Here is a 22,141-nt window from a genome sequence, read left to right on the forward strand (position 1 = left end):
GGTGATACGTACGCTTAAACATTATCCTCTGTACGTATACCGTAGGAATTTATAGACAGTCTTTGGCTCGGGCGGAACTGCAGCTTATCGCTGTCTATCAAACCTATCAGAGACATCGAACGTACCTATACACATTCCGGGTGTCCACTTTAATGTAGCGATATTTAATTTCCAACTAAAAGTCATCCATGTGTATATCTTCATTGAAAAAGAAAGGAAAGAAAAAAATTTTTTCATCAAGCCTCGTGACTAAAAAGAAATTTCCCAAGCAGCCAATCGTTGCGAAAAAGAGCAACGTGAGAGCGTAGACGGGACGATCCTTTGGATCCTTTGGATCCGATAGCCGCGAATTTCTTAATCGACTCACGATTTTAATTTCGCTGCGCTCTCGATCAACCGCAGTGTGCTAGGATCACGAGCGAGCAAGGGTTACGTCTTTCCTCTCGGAGAAGATCTCGATCTCCCGACGGTACGTAACCCCGGCGGAGAGTGTCGGATCGCAAACAAACGCGGATCCGAGGGTTCCGCAAACTAATTCTAATCTGGGCGCTACCGACAAATCGCTCGCCATAAATCTGGAGCCAAGAAACCGAGAGCCAAGACGTTCGTAATCGAAGATAAACCGCCGTGCCGCGCTGCCGCGCGTCTCTGTTTTCCAGCCCCACCACCGGGAAGCAACTATCGTATAGTTATCAAAGTCGAAGCAGGACGCCGAAGCACCAAGGGAGGCGGGGAGGCAACCAGTCAACGGAGGGCTGCCACCGTCCTGCTAACTTATCCGGATAAATCAGAAATCCCGTCGAGTTCGTTGCACGTGAACCACGAACGACCAATCACTGTTGCTGAACGTCGCCACGATAAAGGATTTCGGCTTCGGCAGAAACTCGAGACAACTGGAGCCAGTGTTCGGAATACACTTTTGCGCGTCCATCTTCGCGAAACTTACGAGAACTTGCGTCTCGTGCCAAATTGCCAAATCAAATCACTGAATCTGAACTAAATCTTCTCTTTCCAAGTTGAAATTCTATTTTTGTAAAACTCTGCGTATCTATCGTCACGACTGACCGTTGAAAAAAGAGTCCTGCTAGATGTCTAATCAACGAGTTGATCAAAACTAAACGACTTCGCGTCTGAATAGCTTCTAACATCTACGCATTCTTTCATCCCGGAACTTTTGTTCCGCGTAAGAAAACTGACAACGCGCCCAAAGAATCACCGGAAGATTAAATGCTGCTTAGAAAGCAACCGGTGAAACCGTGAAGCGTTGAGCAAGTGGTCAAGCTTTTGACACCAACGAAGAATTTGACACCAGAGATTCGGACGTTGTTAATCATCGGCAATAACGATCGACTAATCCTAAAACGATCCGGGACAAACGGTGGTTGTCGCCACGGCCACGTCTTTCACACGGTGTTTTACGGAACAAAGCTAATTACGTTTCATAAATCATTCACTGTCAGAGACGATTCTATTCTTCTAATCACCGCGACAATCAAGATTCTATTCGATTTGGTGGATTTTATTGTTCGAAGCGCGGCGTCTCTCTCCGAGATAGAGCAGTTGTCATAAAGGGATTCCTGATCCCAATGTCTGACTGGTTGACGAGATTGATCGCTTCTCAGCGACAATCGTTGTCGTTTGGGAACAACGAAGACCCTTTTCGCCCCACTGGTGAACGAACCGGTACCGTGTGCTATACATCACGGAGATTGAAACATTTCCTTATTATTACGAACGCGGGCATAGATTAATTCCATGGTATTACAAACGTCCACGCTCTACCAACATTCGTTCGAATAGCTCTCTCGCGCCGCGACGTCGGCCCGCTTGACACTCACAGGACGGTTAACGTCTTTGTTTAAATCGAGCCATGAATACTCTTTGTTCTTCCCCCTCTTGCAAATACGCGTGCGTATATTCGTTGTGGGGACTTGCGTGCAAGACGGTGAAAATACCATTCTCTAATGTGTCGTACGTGACGGCGATATTTGGACGTTGCTGTAATTTTATTAGCGAGATTGAAGCTGAATAGACCAGTGGCCTTTGCTTTCTTTTATTTTTTTTTTTTTTTTTTTCTTCAAGTTCGAGCGAAGGAAAAGGGAATGTCTTTTAAATTTTAGAAATAACGTGGAATTCGAGAGAGTCAGCGAAAAAAATTGTTTTCCACGGAATCGGAAGAGAAAGTGGCTCCCAATTGATTTAGCAACGGAAGCATTTAGACTGATGACGTTCCACGATTCGCTCTGTCCCGCGCGAAAAACATTGATTAATATGGAACGTTTCCTATTAGCGTAATGCGATACAACGGCAGCGAAATAAGCGAAACTGACATCGCTGGCTAAGAAAAACAGTAATTAACACCGGGTGGGAAATTCACCCCGTGTTCGCTGTTAGATCCCAGTTTCCGACTCGTCAATGACGAGTAGTTCACACACCTTGCGTTCAACACGCGAGCCCTGCTCGCGATACTGCCGGGGGAACTTAGCTACAAATGGAACTTGGACGAATCGATAAATTCGGGAATCGAAGAAGAGACTCGTACCTTCTTTTCGAAATAAAAACGAGAAACAAAAATGTGAAATTTTCTTTTCTTTTCTCGCATATCTACGCGAATAACGCACGATCCACCGTGGTTTATCCTTGCTCGATAGTAATAAAGGAGAGAGCGTAAGAGCGTCTTACGAATCAGCGACACTTTTGGCCGTCCTTGATGCGCGTTCACAACGGTGAACAACGGGTGGTCCATCAAGGGCGGCGGCTGTTAAAGCGACTCAAGGAATCGTCTCTTCCAACTCGAGTAATTGGCGTTCGCGGTTCGATCATTTGCGGCCGTGTAATTTTCATTACCTGTTCAATGCTGTCTGTACGTCGATTCCTATTCTGCCATCGATAAATTTTCGTCTGCAACGAATGACGTGACTCCGACCTGCGATCATTGATCTCTCTGAAAAGAAAAGAAAAAAGAGAATCGTAAAAAAATCGCGATGTTTTTCACGATAGAAATTTCATTCGACGTGAGAAAACAACGATGCAAATTCATCTTTGCGAGAATAAACAAAGTGTAATGAACAAAATACATGCCGTGTAAATACAAAACGTACACGTGTATCTTCATCGACAACGAGATCTAGCAAGTTCCCTATTTATCGCGAAAATAATCGCGGACAAGAGGCGTAAGTCATACTCTCGTGTATTGCTTCTGGCCGCGCGTTGTTCCGCTAAGGACTCTTGAAAAACATGCTTAAACAACCTCTCCGGTTGCGCCGCGTGTGTCTTTCCTTTTCTTCCGCCCGTACCCTCTCGCGGTTAATCTCGTAAATTGCCGTCGCCGCGAGTTGACGGGAATATTTACTGGAATCTAAGTTTATAATTACCAAGAAATCCAACGCCGCGTATATACGTATCGGACGTGGCCCTACCGATCTCGTTATAAACTAGGATCGCACCGGAGCGTTCTCTCCCTCGTTTCTGTCACCTCGCGCGGCGCTCCTCTTGTGCCTCGGTCCTCTCACCGGTTGCTCCTCGTGCCCCCCCCCCCCCACCCTTCGCTCCACTCTCGTGGCCGCGTATTACGAATCGCCTTCCACGTCAACCACGGCGAATTAATGCACGTAATATGTTGGCCTCGGGCACGTTTACGGGTTTACGTTCCTTCTGGTATAACTTAAGACCGGCTCGTAACGCAGGGTTGTTGGTGTATCGCGGGTGCAAGGATTCATTGGCCGTTAAGAAATCGTCGTCGTCTTCGTCGTCGCATCGATTCAGTTCTTTCTTTTCTTTTCTTTTTTTTTTCCGGGCTTGTTCGTGCCCTTCTCTCTACCCTTATTTTTCTCTCTACCCTTCCACTCCCGCTCTGGCCGATCTCTCTTCTCCACAGTTATGTCGACAACGTTCGGAATTCGTGTACATACGTGTACATACGCACGACGTCGTACACGCCGGCAATCAGCTTTCGATTATTTATCACTCTATTAATCCGCGAATAGGCACCGATCGGTCAGCCAATTTGTAATCGTTAACCGAGCCCGATTCGGAATATTCCGCCACCGGTCGCCCCCTTTTCCAGACAACACACGTAACGTAGAAGTTATTACGATCGCACCTTGCTACGCGCACTTGGTGCCCGTGTTGCACGACATTTTTCGAATCTATACTCGCGGCGACTCGAGGATATAACTTGAGATCGATGAACGAGCCAGAGGCGATTTTTATTTCATTTTATGACCGATCGTGAAAATAAACATCCTTTTACAAAAATAGTACGGATAATTGTCGATTTGATATAGGAAACAATTTGCACGGAATGCAAAGATAAAAATTTAGATAAGAAAAGGAATCGTGTGTTTTCATTCTTCTTATACGAGAATTAAATGAACATAGTTTAGCTAAGATCTAGCTTAATCCAGCTAAGATCCCTCAAATTGCTACGAATGATCGTTCCATTATTAAAGTGGCAAAAGTGGCATGCATAACGACGAACAATGTTTGACTAATTTTAATTAAGCGATGGCGTATTTGCCATATGTTTCCGCTTAATCCGGTTCGAACATTTGCTCGCATTGTCCGAAACTTTCGTGGAAAACGAAGCGGAGAACGTGCCTTTTCCCTTTCTTCTAGCGTACGCGAGGTCGCGTTCAGGTAGGTCCAGGCAATGATATATTGGCCATTACCCTGAGCATAGCACCTGTTAATGCGTTTCTCTTCTGGTTCGCGGTTCAACACCTGACTCTGGCTAGTCCATTCACTGTTCTCTCGACGGTTTGCTTTCGTCACTATTCTTTACAAGAATATCGCGCAGCGGGAGCCACCCGGTTCGAATTAGTATTGCCTTTGTCCCTCTTGACAATTGCACGTCACGTGTTGGTGTTTCCTCGCTTTTTATCAATCGTCGATAAAAGCGTTCGATCGAAGAGCGTCTCGATAACGATAACACATTTTCACGCGTTATAATTTGATCCGATTATTTTTTGTTACTCATTTATCACGCGATACAAGATCCCTTGACTTATTTAGATCTTTAACGAATGAAAACCAAGAAACGTACCATTCGTTGCCAGACAGAGAGATGTTCGATCGATAAATTCAGTAAATATATCACAAAACGAGAGATCAAAGTATCTCGATCGATCCATATCTCCCCTTCCCCTAGTTTCACCGTGTTTTTAACAATTTCCCACCGCTTCGAATCAAGCCGTTTCATTCGCCCGCAGAGATATTTCCTCTCTGAGAAGTTTCAGCGGAGAGGCATTAGCCTCGTTCCTCTCTGTCTGATCCAGACAGGGGAGCCCGTCTTATTCGGCGAATCGACATCAGGAGGAAGGAGAACTTTGTTACCCGAAACCGGAATTCAACGATACTTTCCATATTTCAGAACTCATCGAGCACTCGCGAATAAAGTACAACGTTAATGCTTTCTTATCCTCGCGGCGGGGTGTGCAGGGAGGGCTGGAGGGGAGTTTAATACCTTCTTAAATATTCCCTCCATTCTCTCATCCCTACCCAACCCTCTCCGTCTCGAAAGATCTTCGCATTCCTCCTGCCTTCCGCTTCCCTCCCCCCCTCCGCCCCACCACGTCCCTCCTTACGGGTCGTAACTCCACGTCGACTCGAGTATTAGAAGGAGGGTAGTATTCTTAAAGGTAGAAACAAATAATACGATTACGTTCCGTTTCCGTTTATTAAAGAAACAAGATATCGCTGTCTGGCTGGATGATTCCCGAGGCCGGAGTCCTTCCTCAGAAACGTCGTTCCCGTCCCTCCTTCGTACCTATGGACACCACTCACTCTCTCTCTCTCTCTCTCGCGCGCGCGCGCGCGCTGGCACTCGATACCGAAACTCGATATACTCAAAGTCGCGAGAATTACTGCTCGCTGCAGATGGCACGCACTTGCGTCCCCGCGACGCGACGCGACGCGACAACCAGCGAAAAAACGCGTAAGCCTGCTTTTGTCCTGATCGTCAGACAGAGTTTCAACGATTTCCTGTGCCGAGCCTCCACCATATTCGATATCCTGCCGACTACGCTCGCTCGCTCGCTCGCTCGTCGCTGAAAACGTGAGAACGGCTTCGCTTCTTTCCTGTCGGCGGCCTCGAACGACGACAGGTCCGCTCCGAAAATAGGTCGATCGATTCAATCGCCGATTAAAGTCTGCCAGTCTCAGTCTTCCACGTTGTTACTTCACAGTGACGAACTATAGATTTCTGAAGGAGGAGGAATGTCGCGATCCACGGTAAAATCGCGTGGTCGATAAAATGTCAGAGTGGTTGATCTTTAATGCGACGATGAGTCGTTTGATTTATTGGGAATCGACACGTGTGTCAGCACGTGTTTGCGTGGCAAACCTCGCGTCGGTAGAAACGCGATAGACGTGCGCGACAGGTCGCAGAGGTTGCAGACGAGAGGAAGAAGTGGTCACCACCCACCCATGATACCACGGGAATAGCAGGTCCAACCCAGTGGACACGGCGCGACCAGTTAGCTAGAGCTCGAACTCTCACATGGCGCGCGTTATAGCACGTGCGGATATATTGAGACACGCGCTAACGCATTCTAATTATCATGTGCGTAATGGTGGCCGCTCGCCAAGCTTCAGAAATACATCAGACCGGCTCCACTATAGATAGGTAGACTCGCGCGGATTCCATAGAAATTTAGGAATATTCAGCTACGTGAAACGCCGGAACGCTCCCGAATATTTCGATCGTTTTGTTTCGAAGACGCTAGGCGGGGAGCGCGAACGTTACACAGGAGTGCGACGACGGAGAGAAACATTCCTCGATGAAGAATGGTCCGATGTAACGAAAGCCAGCTGGATTTCGGTGAATCCGTTCTCGCTTTGTGGAACTTTTCGAAGCTCCGAACCGACCAACCTAACCAAGGCGAGCGTTTTCTTTTCTTTTACCTTTCTTCTGGTTTACTTTGTTTGTCTCGTCTCTTTCGGAGAGACGAAATATATACGTATTGATGGACACTTGAAAGAGGTTTGTTCGTTAGAGATATTAATAGACGAGAAAGGTTCTCTCTCTCTCTCTCTCTCTCTCTCTCTTTCTTTCTCTCTGAAGATGAAACAGGGGGCCAGGCCAGGTGTATTTGAAATCGTTAATGACTGTCGACGACGAGCACGGGTTCGTCGATTGACGGTCGCGCGGGCCGGTCGTAGTAAGAACGCGAAGAAATGTCAAGCGGTTTCGGGCCAAATGACCATTCGTTCGCTCCGGCACAATGACACTTTTTTTTTTTTCATCCGAGCCGAGGACAATCACAGGTACGCTCGTTCCCTCCCTTCACGCTCTTTATTTCTCCTTCTTCCACGAACCATACGTCATCGAAGCCTTTCGTGTTCTCGTCGAACAAGAGGAAACCGACTGGCATTCAGTCGACAACGAATGCCCATATAGACGAGGCCCCCGACACGTCCCTCGCTTCTCCACCCACCCCTTTGCCTTCCTTCTTCGTCTTCGTCTTCGTCTTCGTCGTCTTCTTCTTCTTCTCTTCCTCCTTCTCCTCGTTCTTCTTCTTCGGTGCTATTGCTCGAAAGGCCCTGGTTTCGCGTCTCATTTTTTTCTACCGAGCCGATCTTCAATCTTCGAGCCACGGCCGTGCTGGTCATTGCCAGGTCGGAGTGATAGATGTGGAAATAATTATAGGCGAACGGTCGCGCAATAAAAGTAAAAACCATGTCAAATTTCGTTGGCCGGTAATGACTTTTGACCATGCAACAGAAAAAGTAAATAATAACTCTGTTACTCGCGTTTGACAATCACCGAGTACCGATTAATTTTCGCGAACATTCCTCTCGATAACCCGCTTGAGTCTGGCGCGTCCGTTCGTACGGCATCGTTTCTGGTTCCGATAGAATGAAAGAACAGAGCGTGTATACGTGTGCGCGCGCGGGCGTGTATGTGTGTGTGTGTGTGAGAGAGAGAGATCGGTCAAAAGGGAGAAGAAAATCCCGTAGTCCCAAAATCCGAAGCTCGGGGCTATCAGAGGCCATGGATAAAAATTAGAAACGATTTGTCCTCGTCGCCGTGTGACGAAAGACGAAATCAGTTTGTTCCAAAATCAAAGACCCCGCGAATCCTCCGAAACGATCTCCACGACGAAGGTCGCATCGCGCCAGGCCCTCTCCCGCGTGCCTTACCACACGGTCCCCCTACGTCCCCTTTCCACATCCCACTCCACCCTTCTCTACCCGTGCTCGTTCCCCGGACTAATGCAACGCCGTGCCCCGGGGCACGGTAATGCCTAATTAATCCAATTAATCTAGGCTCTCTCGAGCACAAATGACCTCAGCGAGGACCTCAAAGACGCGAGGGGCCGAGCGCAGTTGTCCTGCGCTCAGCGGCGGCTGATGGACCGGGGCCGATCTAACATTCCGAGAAATTAACGATTACCGGTGATTTATACAAATTCATATTTTAAATTATTGGCCGTCATTAGCGTGCGTCGAGGTATTAGTTGCCCGGTGACGTGTAAAAGGCTCAGCTGGCCCCTCTTTCTCCCCCTCGTCGCCCACCGCCCCTCTGACCTAACCCTACGCCGCCTCATTTCTCCTTCAGGCTCGATCATCGTTCCGTGGCGTGGGCCTCGAAACGGCGCGGCGCGTATAGTATTCGCTCGATCCGTCCAGATCCCGTCCGTGCTCGTTCTCTCTCGCTTGTTCGCTCGCTCACTCGCTCGCGCGCGCTGGAATATATTATCGTTTTGTTCGTGCGAGTCGGAGCGAGATGGAAACGGCACGAAGAACGAGAGAGAACCGAGCCAGGGCCGGGCTGGTTGTCATTGGCTCATTTGTTAGACGCCATCCAAAGCATGCGGGGCCTTGATTTAGTGCCTCCACCTCAAACCGCGTGCGTATATACCCCGAAAGATATCTGCCGCGGCGCCCTTCATCGAAGAGACAAAGACGCGAATCGAACCGCGCGCCGTGCGCACAAGTTCACGACCCGCCGTTGTCGTTTTCCCTCCGCACGTCGCTATCGTACGCCTTTCCTCGCCTACGCTATTTCCTCTCTTCTTCTTTTTCATCCTCTTCCTCGAGAAGATCTCAAAAATTGAATCGAACACGATTAAAAAACTTGTGAAAATCGGGGAATTTCGTCTCGACGAGCAGAGAGATTCGATCGAGGAACAGAAGTCCTGATCCGAAGGTGTGGACGAGGACCGGTCCGTACGCTGTCGGTTCGGCGTACGATATTTCAGCTTGCGAGCGCATCAGGACGGTGATCCATCAGGAAAGGAGGAATTCAAAGAGATAAGGGAAGAAGGAATTACACGAGGCAGGTGTAGGTGGTCCTCTCCATTTCCTCCGGCGCATTTGCGGAGGGGCCCTTTGGTCCCGGCAGATCGGAGCCCGATCTCTCTCCACCGGTGCCTTGCACTTATACGGTAGCCGAACAACGTAGCCCAGGAAATCTAATTGTCGGTCTTCGACGTAGTGGGCAAATTGCAAAAATAAACACGTCGGCGTGCGGCGGCGGCGGCGGCGGCGGCGGCAACCGAGCAGATAGCAGCGAGCTATCCAGACAGAGCGAGGGGTTACAAGGAGGAAAGAAGGAGAACGTTGAATCGAGAAGACCAACAACCAGTCGCTGTTGTCGGGACTTTATCCTTTTTCGTTTTCTCTCTCTCTGTCTCTTGCTTGCTCCCTCGGCTCCATCCTTCTCTCTCAATCCTTCCCCGTTCGCTTCTCTTCTACGGAGAATGGAAATACTAATTTTGCGGAATACGGTGGCCGGACTGCGGTAAGCGGCCGTTGGAAGACAGTGGTGTGGGTCGTGATTACCCGAGGATAATTATAGTCGACGTGCGCACGGGTTATAGCAAGGGGGTAGCTCCTCCGTACCACGTCCGATGTGCGTTTACGTGTGCGTGGGGCTATCACGTGCTTGATGGAGATCCGAGGTAAAGTCATCATCTTGGCGAAAGCGGTGCATTTCGATCCGTGTGTTTGTCTTCGGCCGGTCGAAAGAGGCTTCGCGGGTTTTCGCGTTTTTCCGAGTCGAGTCTCGCGCGTGCAAGCTTTCAGTTTCTCTCTCTCTCTCTCTCTCTCTCTTTCTATCAAAGTCAATGTGTATCTGTGGAAAAAGTACCAGAATGGACCGGCGATTTTTCATAAAAATTTTTGCAGCCCGAGTTCTCTCTTGGTACGTATTAACTTTTCGCTTCTTCGCTTCCGAAACTTTTTTACGAAACGAATCGTAAGAGCGAACTGGGAGCGAACTCGAAGCATCGATATACGAAATCAGGCGATGGAACAACGAGGGAAGGGGAGTTGGCGTTGGCGTAAATTCGGGGAACCGTAAATACCCCGATGAACGGCAATAAGAATTTATTGCAGCCGCCTTTGACGGCTGGCCGCCGGTTTTCGGATTCGGGGAAGGGTCATTTTTGATATCACGAAGCCACGTTAATTGTTGCGTTGCGAAGACGGAGCCGCGTCTGAGGAGACGCTGAAGGAGAATAAGAGGACCAGAAGGAGAAGGAGGCGATCGTGGCAGTAAGAGAGAGAGAGAGAGAGAGAGAGAGAGAGAGAGAGAGAGAGAGAGAGAGAGAGAGAAAAGACCGGGGAGAGGATGGAGTCAAGATATAATTGCTACATCCTCTTAGTCACGTGCCACTCACGTGGTTCCCAACTGCGAGTGCGAACGACTATGAGGCAGTATAGCTTCAAGGTACAACGCTTAACACCGACGTTTATACCAGGACGTTTCTTGCCGCGTGCTGTGGTTTGATTGATCGTTTAATAAAAGTCTTGTCCCGTACACTGGAAATAAATTTCCCCACTCGGATAAATAAATGGTTCTTACAATGTGGTTAAACGAATTATTGTCGTGAACGGGCGAACGTCGCGTTCTCTCAGCCCGAAGACTCAATTCCATTAGGCGATCGCTTTTTCCACGCTCGCTGTATGTATCGTTTCCACGTTCTACTCCCTTGTCTTATGAATATTTCATATCGTCCGATCGAATCAATATCGTTAGGAAAAGTTAACAGAGGAAGAGTTCACTCGTGAAAACGTTCAAACGTTTCAAAACGATTCCGCGAGATTTACTAAAGATTTCAAAGTAATTTCTATCGGTCTTTAATAACAGCAGCTGAAAGCGGGAGAAACTAATAGGATAAAGATGAAGGAAACGAGCTTCATCTGGCCTTGATATCAACGAAATTCGCGCGAAGTTCGGCCATTAATTTCTTTTCGAGAGAAAAACCCGGTCGACCTAATGGGAGGCATGGTCTAATGCCTCCTGCTGTGTCTCCCTTTTCAGGCCTTTCTTTTGCCCTACTCGTCTACTAATGGCCACTCTTTGATGACAAATATCAGACGAAAGGAAATATATAAATTACTTCGCGGCGGCGACGCCTCGTCGATAACGAGCTGTCCGGCAAATCGATAACTATCTCCCAAAAATGGAATGGAAAGGAGCAATTTGAATAATATATAATTTGATTTAATTCACAGAGTTGATCAGCGGGAAAATGGAAAAACGAGGAAAAACGAAAAATCTTAAATTATCGAGAATTCTAAACTGATGGAAGGGAGGGGGGGAGGGAGGACGGCGGCGCGTCATCTCAATTAAACGGGGCGCGGCCGATTGCGGAGAGTTTTTGAGCCCGCAGGTGCAAAACGCGGCGACGTCGAACGGGGCGACATTGAAGCGTGACACCGAGCGATGCATCAAATCCTTGTGCGAGCGCGCCAGTTGCACCGGATCGCCGTAATTCTTCGCGAGAAGGAATCGCGCCGGTGAAACCCTTTTCGTCGAGCTGCCACTTCACCACGACACACAGACCGGGCAACCCCCCCTGTGCGTACACTGCCGGGGCCGCAGAAGCGTCTCGCGCACACACGCAACCGGCCGCCATACTTTGACAGACACAAAAACATCGGAGAGCCTTGATAAATTGCCCGGGAGAAAAAGCATCGGCCACTCGAGGCTGTGTTCGGTGTACGCGCGAGAGAGGGGCCCCAAGAAAGAAGCAGAAAGAAATGGGAACAACGAGAGGAGAGGAGAGAGAGAGAGTGAGAGAGAGAGAGAGAGAGAGAGAGGCGTTAAGGACAGGATACATCACGGGACTGGTTCCGGTATTGTTCGCGTTAATAGCGCCCAGACGCAGCGCGGGACTGCCTCGGAGCCCCCGGTTCCACCCTCTCTACGCAGCCCAGTAAATACCGTGCGTTCGAATGAGCGATGCTTCGATTATCTCGATCTGGAGAGCGTCAATTCGACGGGAACGAGAAACAGGAAGCGTCTGGTGTGCTGGAGGGAACGGCAAAGTAGCTGACTGAATGCTACTTCGTAGGGACGCTCCGTGGCGACACTCCATTCTTCCGTTCTTTCTTTCTTTCTTTCTTCTTTTTTTCAACCGATGCTTGCTTGCCCGGTGCTCGAGACACCGATAGACCGATATCGCTTGTTTCTTCTGAGATTTACCGTGGTTGCTGTAGCGCGTCGATAACGTAGCTTTTTGACAGTAATATACGCACGTCCAATTACCAATTGCCAACTTCTCTTTAAACAACAAGCTTTTTGAGAAAGTTACGCACCGGTTGAAACTTACGCTGGCAATAACACGGTTCTGAAAACCGTGGCAAAATTAAATGCAACGTCGTGAGCGCGATCTCGTAAAGTGAAGGAAATCAGTGTGCGCGGCTGACGACAGTCAGAGATAGCGGCGCGTTCGGTCTTCTTTCGATAAGAAGGCCACGGTGGCGGTGCAGGGTGTCGGTGGAGAAACACGTGGAGCAAACCACCACAGTCACGGTGTACTTACTTATTCATTTAGTCGGCTGGTTCGGTTCGCCTCTCGTGTAAACCGCGCAACCTATGATTTTCCTTCGTCGATAAACCAGTTCGATCCCACGGACTCGGGAGCACACGCACCCGATTGCAGTTTCCTAGCTCGGTAGATTGCTCGGCGGTCTTCCTGCCGGGGAACGACGCGACGCGCGTCACACTGGCTGCCGTGACGGCGAGCGTTAACGAGCCGCTATCGCGTGTTAATTCAAGGCAGCGTTAAAACCAGGAATACCAATATCGCGATGAAGCTTGGCTTTTCCAGGAAAGTTGTTTACATATCGTACGCCATCGATGGAAAAACTCGACTCGATGGCGCGACGTTCTCTCGGATCTAATTGGCAACAGGCCGCCAGGTCGATAGTTCTCGAACTCTAACAAACTCTAACAAAGATTCGTTCCGCGTTTCCTGGCTACCTCCGCGGACATAAACTCGGTGATATCGTTCGCTTCGCTGTTTCTTTTTTTTCTTTTTTTTTTTATTGCTTCTAATCAATGGTCGTTTGGATCTCGCATGACGAAGACCAGTTTCGTTTCAAACGCGAGCGTTTGCCTCGACGATATTGATAGTCAGACGGTGGGAGTTTCGTTGAACTTCAAAAAATAAATGTGCGACAATTTCGATGTACTACGGTTTGGTAGGATCGCCAGAGACTGTGAGTCTCCAGATTGTAAAGTAATCAATTATCGACTGGTCGGAAGGAAGTGAGCCAGTGATCTTGACTTTAACCAGGTCTAAAAATCAAGATTTACGCGTGAGAAAACGTGTCGAAGTGTTAGGAGCGAAAGCGTGTAGCGACGTATCGGCAGAGTGAAGATTTGTTGAACTATTATTTATTAATATTTAGTATTATTGTATTATATAATTTATATAATAAACTATTATTATTTAATACATAAACGATAATGCTAAAAATATTTGGAACAATATTTTATTTTATTTTAAATTAAATTAAAATTTAATCTTGACATCGTTAGAAAATTGTTTGTTAAAACAATACCTTAAAATTAAATTTATTGCTTTGTTCTACAATGCATCTTAAACTCTACATAGTTTCTCGATAATTATAATCTTTGCACTGTTATAAAAATTGTAAGACATACTTCAGAAGCAAAGCTGTTAATCGCAATGGCACTGGAGCGAAAGTAACCAAAAATACCTTAAAATTAAATTTATTGCTTTGTCCTACAATGCATCTTAAACTCTACATAGTTTCTCGATAATTATAATCTTTGCACTGTTATAAAAATTGTAAGACATACTTCAGAAGCAAAGCTGTTAATCGCAATGGCACTGGAGCGAAAGTAACCAAAAATCGATCCGACACGGAACGTGTTAATGAACTAAATTCTTCGACAAACGAAAGTGGAAATTTCGTAGATGACTAGCAAGTAACGCAATAGAAACGACGAATCCGGTCAACCAACAGCCGTCCCTAATTGCGGAGTAACGCAGTGATAACCGGTGTACAAAGACGCGAGAGCAGCGAGAGAAAAAAAGAAAGAGAGAGAGAGAGAGAGAGACGTTCGGTCGATCCGTGCAACTCCGCCCTTCGGCTCACCTGAAAAGATCGTTAATCTTCAAAGAGATGATAGTTATATTGTCCTGTCACGGATACGGAGGATTGTCGTTGCCGTGGAGGAGAGAACGGAACATAATGCCGCGGGAAAACGTTCCTTTTTTCGCGTGTCGAGATGTAATTTCAATAAATCATGGATAAGTGGTTGGGCGAGCATGGAGTGGATGCGCGGGGGTAGGGCAATGGGCCAGGGGCTCGAGGAATAGCTTGCGAATTTGGTATACCACGAGTCCAGAGCACCGTCGACGCTGCGTTGGATTAATTTATCGTCGCGCCATCATTTACACGTACGACCTTTGTGTCGCTACATTTTTTCTTCTATCTTTTCAGTTGCCACGGGATCACTCTCGCGAAACGCCAATTCGAACGACTCCTAAGGGAGTATCTTTCGATTTTTTTTTTTTTTTCAAGCGATTCAACTTTTCCACGATCGGTAATCGAGCTTTTGTATCTGCTGAAAATCTCGCGAGACGCTCGCTATACGTAGTGTCACGACCAAAATTATCTGCCTTTTCTGGGAAAACTTTCAAAATAACACCCTGTGCAAGAAACCTAAATATCCGAAAAGTCTCTCTTGAAGAACTCTTTTTTGTACCTCGTCGAATCTCTCAGTATTTTAATATTCAGCGGCTAATAGTTTAATTTTTTATAACAAACTACTGTGAAATAATCGCGCTTTCCTTCGTTATAACGCCAGAAATACTGTTCTGTGCTCGTGTCCTGATAAGTATTTTTTTGGAGTAACGTTGTGTTGTAGAAACAATTATCGTCGTTTGATGGGCTAACGTCGTTAGTTACACGGGACGAGATGGAAGTATATCGATTTACGGAGATTTAGATCTTAATTTTGGAATTTCTCATGCCCAATCTGAATAATCGTATTTCAAAAAATTTCACCGAAACATTAAACATTTAGGATTACGAATTAATCTTTCATCCAGCTGTCTAAGACACGTTCGTCTCTCGGAGCAGCTGCTGCCGATTGTAATCTCTCGCCGTTAAAATTTACCTCTGCCACTCAATTCGCGCGCCAATGACGTAATTAAATTACCCGGTATCCAGGAAGGTAACACGCTTTAAATAACCGTTCAATTAACTTTTCTGCGTGTCAGAAAATCTGCACCGTTTCTCGGAAAGAGTAATATTATTTTTCAGCCGCGTAACGAGGAGCAGCACGTGCCACGTAAAAAGCCTGTTGAAGATCCCCCTGATAGCAAACACTATCGTATCTTTCGTTAAGGCACGCTCGTCGAAGGATATTACAACGTTCATTCGGTTATAATCTTAAGCATAGACGACGACCAGCGATCCCGCGCTTAACGAAGCTTCCTCTCGGTACGCGAGAAGCGGTTGTGTAACTGCCTGCCCCGTGGATTCTCCGTGTTGGTGCTTCGCGGTGAAACGACAAGTTTGAAAAAGCAGGATAGTTATTTGCACTCGAAAGGCATCAACTCGAAACGCTGCGAAATGGTATACTCGAGTATATCATCTCGGATTGAGACGTCATTGCTCCGTGATTCGACGATCGAGCTTTTGCTTTTTCCTTGATTTCACGTTCGAATCGTGTGACGTAATCAATCTTGGAGAGAGAGTAGGTATCGATTTTGTCGCAACGAGTGCTTCAAGAACGCAACCCCGAAATATTTCGTCACACTCTCCGATTGAAGTGAATCGATATATAATTATGTTTTTCGTTTGTAAAAATTCTCAAAAATTCTTTCAGCAGATCTCGTGTTGTCTTGACGTTCGACGTCTTCTCCCCTGGAGCGCGGCGAAACGACATTCATTGTCGAACGAAGTAAACGAGCGTTTGCACAGCGCCGGCTACAAAGCCCAACTGTATCACGGATCGCTGATCTTAGGTTAACCCCCTCGACGGGAGTCCAGATTCTGCCTACGGAGTATTCAATTTGAGCGGAGCGAATTGCAGATTCTCACCGATTGCCCGCGGGCTTATTATCGCACTTTGCCGGCTCGAAACATCGGGCGAAATTGCTGCTTTACGCGGCTTGATTCACTATACGCGATGATTTTCAGAAGGGCCCGATTTACAGAAGCGAAATCGCGTAATCCTTCGATCATTTCCCCCGAGAGGGTTCCCTCATCTACACGCGAATCGATCTAATCGAATCGAAGAACGCTACAAGGAGCGTAATCTCAGGTCTCGAGACACTATTGAAACCTCACGTACGGAGCCTCTAATAAAGTTCTTCCATTTATTCTCAGGGGAGAATTAAGCACACACTGTTTCGTCACTCGGTAAAAGAAACTCGTCGCTCTCATAATTTTCTGACTGTGTATTATTTCTATTAAAAATTTGAATGAAACTTGATTCGAATTCGTTTTTAATATTGAACGCGCGAACGTGTATGTAATTCAATTTCAATAAAATCTTTTGAAATAAATTTAACGTTCTCTACTGTCTAAGAACAGATCGATTGTTGTATTAAACTAGTAAGAAACGATTTTTAAGATGCAAATACGTACATCGAAATGAATCGAATATCGAAATAATCGTCGAAGGGTTCCCCATTTCCTGCCGAGAGAGAGAGAGAGAGAGAGAGAGCCGTAAGAACTGCTACTGGCATTCTCGAAGAGCCCGAAAATCTGACGAGATTGAAGAGCCAAGACGATGAATCGTCACTAATTGATCGTGTTGGAGGAAGCGATCAGCGAACCTCTCGAACGAGGGGAGGAGAGAGGGGGGGGGGAGGAGGAGGAGGATTATTAAAAATGCCCTGAAATAACCGACGGATTAAATCGTCTCATTTGCATAAGATACGGTCACCGTAAACGCAAATTTATGGATATGCGAACGTATAGATTCGAGACCGAACAGGATAACTGCTAATAAAGGCTCATCCAGGCAGCAAATAACGAGAGGGTCCCCTGGGTGGTGTGGCGCCACGATACGCGACTAAATATCTCGCACAAGCTTATACTATATGCTACAATATTGCAGCCAGGTAAGTTGTAAACATTCCTCGCTCGATGCGACTCTGCCTTCCCGTTCCTGCTTGCGATTTACGAATTACGATCTTCGATCGCGTGAGATCTTTCCTTCTTCTTTTTCTTAATTTTTCAATTTTTCAAACGTTACAAACGATTTTCGCAAAGAATTCTCTCTCAGGGTTCGCGGTTGATTCCACGATTCCAGTTACGATTGTTGACAGTTTTAAGACTTGCGATTACCATCGTACGACAAATGCTAATGTAGGGATGGGAATTATTATCGTAGGCATTGACGTATGAATTAAGCAAAATCCTGGCAAGTTACAGTAGCTACTACGGCACAAAGTTATAATAGAGACTCGTGCTCAAACATATTTCGTTACACTGTTTCCAGTGTTCAAGAGATCTTTCAATTATGCGAGAGAATCATCATCCTTCTTGCTGTTGACGTATACTGCAATTAAACGATGCGCTCCTATATTTACTAAATATCCGTGTACGTTTGCGGCGCAAGTCAATGAGAAACTGAAAGATCTCTTACAACACAATGTTAGAGAAGATCGTTTTATTTCAATTGTAACAAGAACTCTCTTTCTCTCTCTCTCTCTCTCTCTCTCTGACCCATCAAGGAAATTACTTCGAAAATTATGTACGGCGCGCGCACGACGATCGGTGCAATTTAGAAAAAAAAGGTTGAAAAACATGAAAGATTAATTTCGAGAAATTGTTTTAATTCGGGCGTGACAAAGGGAACGCGAGCCACGCTGCGACACATCAAGAAAATTACGTTGAAATTATCCATGATTTCTTATTCTCGTTCAAAGTGTTTGCGCGCGCAGCAGACAGATCCGCGTGTGTGTCGCCGACACTGTCAGGCGAAGCGTGCAAGTACGTACACACGCAACACGAGAGCGTGTCATCGCAAAGGAGACGCGCACGCTTCACGGCAGCTTGTTTGCATTAGGCCGGGCCGCTCAGGATATTACGTAAAGTCAGAAAAATGCCGGACGAAAGCAAAGTGGACAGCTCGGGTCCGCGACAAAGGATTCCCCCGTGTGCTTTTCACCTAGAGCAACGCACTCGAAGGCATCGTTCGTCCGTGTAATTAACGGCGAATATAATTACGGAGCTTCTCGAACGGCCACACGGTTATTCGGCCCTCGACACACCTGCGTGAAAGGGTTTTCACGCCGGATCGATGTACCAAAAGTGTACCCTATGAAAAATCCTCGTCCTCGCGTTCGTCGAAATCTGGAATTCTCTTCTCCTCTTTGCATTTCGAAAAGAAAATTTTCGAACGACGCGAGACCACGGGAGATTTTCTATGCCTCCGGAAGGACCGGAGTCGGCCGATGATTGGTGCGTACTTGGGAGCGGCAAATGGAAAATCGTGCCTGTTTTAAGACAGAATCGCGCTGGAGACGGTCATAATATCCTCCCCGTTTATTGTAGACAGGGGCCACGGGAAATTGTGGCCAAAGCAAAGGCGGTCGGCTCGCGGTTCGGTAAACACTAAACACTCGTTAGCGTATAGATTGAAACGCAATCTGTATTCGCTGTGGCTACCTTGAGTGCGGCAAAGAGAGGCGGAGGGAGAAAGGAAGAGGAACGGATAGAAAGGCCATGGTAACTCGTTACGTCGAGAGAAGAAGGGAGATCCGGGGTTGCACGGCCGAGAAAGGGTAGTTCTGGTGCCCGAAGAGCCCGAGGCCCCCCACTAATTGATTTGTGCTTCAGCAGCCCTCGCTGCCATAACCTTTCTCCGTGCCCCTTGTTCCAGCTCTCTTCCCTTTACTTGGCCCATCCAAAGATTCAAACACGCGATACGTTCGGCGGCCGCGTCTTTTGCGTGTACGCCGAAATATCATTCCCTGGCTAAATAGTTAACAGCCAGTAAAATCCTAGCCGAGACTAGCTTCTACAAAGCAACCGTTAAATCCCAATATTTTTCGTCCGAAATAATCGAGAATAATTTCAATCGCTCGCTTATCCGAAACAGTTCGATAACCCAATTGTCCGGCAATCGTCACTAATTGGATCGAGATAACGGTGCTTCGATCTCGTTACTCGAGACAAGAGAACAGCAGCGATACATCGTTGAACGTCGTGGGGGCAAACGTGTAGACGACGACAGGCGAACCCTTTTTTATCTGCAGAATTTGAAGCGGCATTTGTCTCGAGGGAAGAGTCGGGTGCGGTACACGGGTGCATATATGGGGAAATGGCGGGCGACGCGGTGGCTGGTCGAGCGCGCGCTCATCTCCGGACGCCGTTGAAAATTTTCGAAAACGGTGATCGATAGGAGCGCGAGCGTAGGAACGCGCATAGAGAGCGAAACAAATGCCGCCGCCTCGCATTTAATTACAGGAGTATTTTATCGGTACGAAGCCATTGGTCGCCCATTCATCCGTCGTTCTGTGTCGGTGTGTTCACGTCCGGGTGCTCGTGTCTGGTATTCGGAGGGCAGCGCGCCGCGCGCGCCGGTTTTCGGGGCCGATACGCCGCGCTCGACGCCCCGGCACACACAGGGCCGACGCTTGCCGGTCCTCGAATATTTATGGGGGCCAAAGTCAAATTAGTGGCGTACGGCGTGCACCTTTTGATTAAGTATCTGTTAACTAAAGGTAATACTTAATAAAGTAACGCTGATTTAGTGTGGACCAGGGATGCGCGGCATCGACCGATCGTTCGTTTTCCCATTCAAAATAAAAATTCGATATTTATGGGTCCGTGGCGGGGGCCCGCACAAGAGCCGGGGCCAACCGAGCGCGAGACCCACGGCGATATGCCGATGGGTTTCGAAGGGTTCACCGCGTGAATCGAACCGCCGCCGCGTGTCCTGCTCGCCTTGAACGCTGAATCTGTCGCCTCTATTTCTTTCCTTTCTGCGAATTCTTCCTTGCCCACGGCCTAACGGCGCGGTAAACTTCCACGAAACATTTATTGTTTAAGAGTTGAACTCCTTCTGATTACTGCATTTTCAAATGTCATACTGACTTTGCGTCATGCAAGATTTAACGAAATTTAGTTAAAGTAGACCGTGACTCGCGTCACCAAAGATGCGAAAGTTGCCTGGAAGATGGCAAAGATCGCTTGGTTAGGTTTGGGCCGCGAACCGGGGATACCGGTGGGCATAAAATCAGCGTGTACACACAGGGATCCCGTGTAGCCTCGAAATGTTTCAGTTTACATACGAAAGGACTTTATCTATAAATACATTGATTAATGTCCTCGTCGCCTCGCATTTCGTGCGTTGGCTCGGCCGCGAGAATACGGTTGCCAGGCAATTTAAGACGCATCGAAAAACGCAACGGTCAGTTTCGGAGGGCCGAAATTTATGCTCGTCCGCCAATGCATCGCCACTGCTTTGGTCGGTCGTCAATAACCACCGTCCGCCGATACGATACACCTTCGGGGTCCCTCTTCGGCCTCCGAATATCCGATTGCAATTATTTCTTCTTGTTTGCATACTTCCCTCCGAATCCATCCGCTTGTTCCCAGAAGTCATTGATATTCGCGTAATCGTTGGAACGGTGATACCGAGATCGTATCGGGCCACGAAACCGACGTAAAACTGCGCTCCGGCGCAATGACTGTGCACCGAATATATCGTTACTCTCCTCAGATCCTTCTTCCTCCAACGAGGAATTCTCTCTCTCTCTCTCTCTCTCTCTCTCTCTTTCCCCCTTTTCTCTTTCCCGTAAGAGAGAGAGAATAGTCGAAGATTTTTTGAATAAAAAAATAATCCCGCTTCGCCAGGTGGCGCAGCAATCAGGAATTTTCGTGAATAATTGTCGGCGTCAAGCTTCGAACGATCTCGTCGTTTACGTACCTACGATCGATTCTCGATAAACGATTGCCCGCATCGATCAGGAGGGTGAACAACAAGCGAGACGTTTATCTTTACCGAAAGGAGATAACAGAGACGAGAGAAACAGTGCACGAAACGTTCCTCGTCCCCGAATCGGATCCCCGAGAGTAACTTGAACGCGGCCGTGGAACGAAATCTCATCCATCTTTCGTAAAGAAAATAGTGTGGTGCTACATTGGTGTCCCATCTCGAACAAGGCGATCGTGCGCCATCCCGGCCCCCGTCAGAGGGTGGTGGCTTAGGTGTGTACTCCGGCCTCCGACGATAAAGCATTTTTATGTCCTTCCTGGCTGTTTGATTTCGAGATTAGCCGGGAATTTTGGGCGAACCCGCATATCACCGTGATTTACGTGGTACCCGGCGTTTGGCCGAGAGGTGGGGGGAGGTCAGACTAGCGCCCCGCTAAAGGTAGAATTCTCTTAAATTTCAAATTTATACCCGACGCGCTGTCATAATCTTGATTCTGACACCCGGCCGCGAAGCTATTTGTTCGTTCGCTCGTTCCGCGCCTCCACGGTGGGCTTATTTGTCAGTCCGTCGAGGCACTTGCGTGAACTCGACGGAAACCAGAAGGGGAGGGAAGAGGAAAACGAATGAAAAAGAGAAGAGAGAGAGAGAGAGAGAGAGAGAGAGAAAGGAGGCAAGACCTGGAGCATGCAACGCCAGTCACGACATCAACCTAACGACAAATTGGGCTCCTCGTATCGAAACAAGAGGACCAGTCAAAGTCGGTCAAGTGCGCTGCTTCCGAAGAAGATCGACCTCGTTGACACTCGCACGGAACAGGTTCGTTTGTCTTTCGACGCGAGGCGATGTCTCGACGAATTTCATTTCAGTCACGACAGTTCCACGAGTCTGCCCGTAATCTCGAACGATGTCCTCGACCAGCTTGATTTTATTAAGACGACACGTCCATACGCGTGATTCTAGTATACACAG

The 22,141-nt window shown here is 47.6% G+C and overlaps 1 long non-coding RNA gene across 1 annotated transcript in view; it reads right to left on the bottom strand.

Moving 5' to 3' along the window:
* Positions 1 to 22,141, bottom strand: part of LOC122530382 — a 67,024-nt gene that overhangs the window by 24,760 nt on the left and 20,123 nt on the right. Inside the window, exon 2 of the long non-coding RNA XR_006306981.1 lies at positions 2,848 to 2,944. This is a non-coding gene — a long non-coding RNA (uncharacterized LOC122530382). The remainder of the gene's footprint in view (positions 1 to 2,847; positions 2,945 to 22,141) is intronic.

This window comes from Frieseomelitta varia, unplaced genomic scaffold, assembly GCF_011392965.1.
Source record: "Frieseomelitta varia isolate USP_RPSP 00005682 unplaced genomic scaffold, Fvar_1.2 scaffold_340, whole genome shotgun sequence".
In the NCBI taxonomy this organism is placed as follows: domain Eukaryota; kingdom Metazoa; phylum Arthropoda; class Insecta; order Hymenoptera; family Apidae; genus Frieseomelitta; species Frieseomelitta varia.